The following is a 3574-nucleotide window of genomic DNA, read 5'->3' on the forward strand; positions in this document are numbered from 1 at the left end:
AAGAAGAAGAAGAAGAAGAAGAAGAAGAAGAAGAAGAAGAAGAAGAAGAAGAAAGAGCAGGAACAACAGTTTCTGGACTGAAGAAGAGAGTGACTTGAAGCTTGAAGCAGAGTCCAGTCTATATAAGTCACCGCCAGCATACTACAGGTGTGTGGAAAATACATATATGAAGGGTATGCCTGTGTGACTTACTATACAACATGACTGAAGATCCAATGAATACAAGATGGAAGTTGGAAAACAACAGTTAAATATTTGCAAAATATCATATCTATCTCATTATAATGATCTTTAGATGATAAGCACTCCTGGGACTGATCACTTTTCAAAAGGCTGATTGCTCAAACTCTATGATAGAATGAGTCTAATACTAAAGTATCATTAACATTTTAATACCTAATCTCTCCAAAGGAAATACTTTTACCAAAATCCCATCACCAAATACAAAAAATACAAATATCACAACTAAAAGCAACTTGGGTAGAAAAATGCTAATTTCAACTTACAAATCCCAGTGCATCATCCATCATGGAAGGAAGTCAAGACAAAAACTCAAGTATGAACTGGATGGCAGCAAGAACTAAAGCATAGATTATGAAGGGACACTGCTCAGCATCTTGCTTTCATTATAGCTTGCTCAATCTGCTTTCCTTCTCCTGTCAGGGAGCACGCACTGCCAACGGTGGACTGGACCCTTGCACATTAACGGTTAATCAAGCATATGGCCCATTAACTTGCCATTCCTTCAGGCCATCCTGATGGAAGCATTTTCCCAATTGAGGCTCCTTCTCCCAGACATGTTAAACTGACAAACACACAAAATATTAAGAGCCATGCTGGCTCTGGCAGCAGAGGCATGTGGCAGCTACTGGTTACATGGCATGACCAGGAGTCAGGTAGCTAGGCCAGAAGCAGGACAGCTGATAACCCTCAAGGCTTGCCTTTTGACACAGTTCCACCAGCCAGGCTTCCTGCTCCAAATGTTTCATGATGTCCCCAAATAGTGCCACCACCCAAGGACAATGTATTTAAAGACAGGAATCTGTGTGGGAAATTTCATATAGGAGTCATATCAAGAGACAGTTTAAGCTCAAGTTGTAACAGGCTCTTATTTTTTTTTTTTTAGGTGTCAACATTATTATCTAAAAAACCCATCTTTCATAATTCATTATCTTCTCTGGGATTGTGTGGCCAGGATGAGACAGTGACGGTGAAGGCTAGGTATATAGTCTCCACCTAAATATAGGTTTCATTTCCTTTAGTCTGTCTAGAATCATCTATTTTCTAACCAATATTCTTTTCTAAATCTTTGTACTTGATTGTCAGTGTTATTTATAAACTCCAACTAATTTTAAACTTTAAAATCACAAATGTGAGGAGAAGGAAAATTTCTCCAACTAACAGGTCTGCTGATGGAGTTAAGAATAGAAGTGGATAAAATAACTTCCAAATTATAGCGTCAGGTTCCTGTACTGTGGAAGCAGCTCTTCCAGATTTTCTGAGTTCGTCCTCAGCCTTTTAGTAATATTGACAAATCTTAAGTGCCTTTCTATAGAAACAGTGACTGTAACTCTTTTGTAGACGCCTCTTATTTTCAGGATTCCAAATAAGCAAAGCTGAAGATGATCAGGACATCTGTTCTTCCTCAACAGGCTTTGGCTTCTAATCACTTATGAAATCACCTTTCACAGAATGCAAACTCAGCCAGGAGAGTATATATAGCCACAGGATTCAAAATAAGTTAAGTCGCCCACCCCTTCCTAGTGGGATAACCTCCAAATACTGGGTTTGAAATTCAATTACAATGTTCAAAACAGATGGGGGCTGTTTTCTGTTTAGTTTTCTTCCTGCTCAAGATAGTGATTCTACTCTATCTCTCCAAAGGATACAGTTCTGAGCTTCCTAATGGGGCATTTTTCATACAGAAGCAGCCATTTCTTTCCATAATTTCCAATGCTTCACATATGCCATGCCTAGACACAGGAATGAAAACATTCTACAGTGTGTCTGACAGTTGCTTTCTCTGCAGTTTGGAAATCAGATATTAATAATTTAAGATCTGACACAGGGATGTATCTGCATTGGACAAAACAGTGACCACAAATGAGCCCTATACCCTGTCCAGCTTCAGAGAAACAATTAGCAAGAGGTCAGTCACTTTATAAAAGAACACAGGAGGTAGGAGTTTCCTTGTGGAGATATGCGTCCCCCCCCACACACACCTCACAGTCCCTGCTGTGACATGGCTTCATAAACAACAGAAATACCAGAGAATTCCCGTAGGACCCAGTAGCACATGTCGACGTTTCCTTAAAAAGAGCTCATTAAATACACATATTGTTTATCATTGTCGTCTGTGTTGTCATTTGGAAGCTCAAGTAGGAAAATCTGCTTCCAAGCTCACACAGGTTTTTGGCAGAATTAATTTCCAGAATTAGAGTGGAAATAATCCCCATGGAATTTTATTTTTTATTTTATTTTGTTTTTCATATCACAGTGTAACTCGGAAGAGGGGACGACAGCACTCCTTCTAGATTTGCGGCTTCTTCTAGACAAGGGGAAGAACACGGGGAGGAAGGGGCTCACATATTTCCCCACTATTCTCCTTCCCCTCACCAAGAATTTGAGGAGGAAAAATTGCAATTTCCAAGTGTGTGCTGTTTATTTGTACAGCTAAAGTCAGGAGCCCACATATATGGTTATGTCCTTTAGCAGAATTCCTTAAGCATTTGGCTACACAGGCTTAGTTAAAGGAACCAGTCAAAGCAGGAAAGGGAAATATGCAAATAAGACTACTGTTTGCATAAGAATGGAAGAGTGAATTAGGTGTTGTAAAGCCGTCTAGGAAAGAGAAATGACTCCTAAGGGGACAGGGATTCAGAGAAAGTCCTGTAGCAAATGAGCAAGAAACTTCAGAAGAGAACGGACTTTTAAGTAGCTGCCTGGACTATCATGGTTATGCCAACCTGTAATTTCAGCAAAGGGGAAGGTGAGGCAAAAATGATGTTGAATGCAAGGTGGTTTGTTCTATACTCACTTAAAAAACAAATCTGCTTGAGTTTAGGACAGCAGTAGCCTTTATGGGGGAGTATTTCCACCTTAATTCTGCCTTTCTGCTTGCAATGCTACCTGGTTGCATAGCCATTTGTTCTTCTCTATGTTGCTTCCAAACACTTGCTAAAAGTCTGAACTCACTGAAGGCTTCAGGAAAGGAGCCTGGGAAGAGCTGAGGGGTAAAGCAGTAAGGGCAGTGATTAATTTCTTTCTTCTTCATAGTGGAGTAAAACTCCATTGTATATGCACACCTGTCTTTATCTATTCCTCTGCTGGTGGGCACCTAGATGGGTCCTACAGCTTTTACTTTATCCCCTCACACTTTCTTATGACAGAGTCTAAGTTAAGAAGGGTCTAAGAGGACAGCGGGTGAGACCAAGCAAAGAAACATGGTCTTCATTATTTCTGCTTGCAACAGGAAATGTGAGTTTTCAGATGTACCTCCGAGTGGCTGTACTGTTTTTTCAACTAATTCTTTTTTTTTTTTAATTTTCTTTATTTACATTTCAAATGCTATCCC

The sequence above is a fragment of the Mus pahari genome, chromosome 8 (genome assembly GCF_900095145.1).
Source record: "Mus pahari chromosome 8, PAHARI_EIJ_v1.1, whole genome shotgun sequence".
NCBI classification, from domain to species: Eukaryota; Metazoa; Chordata; class Mammalia; order Rodentia; family Muridae; genus Mus; species Mus pahari.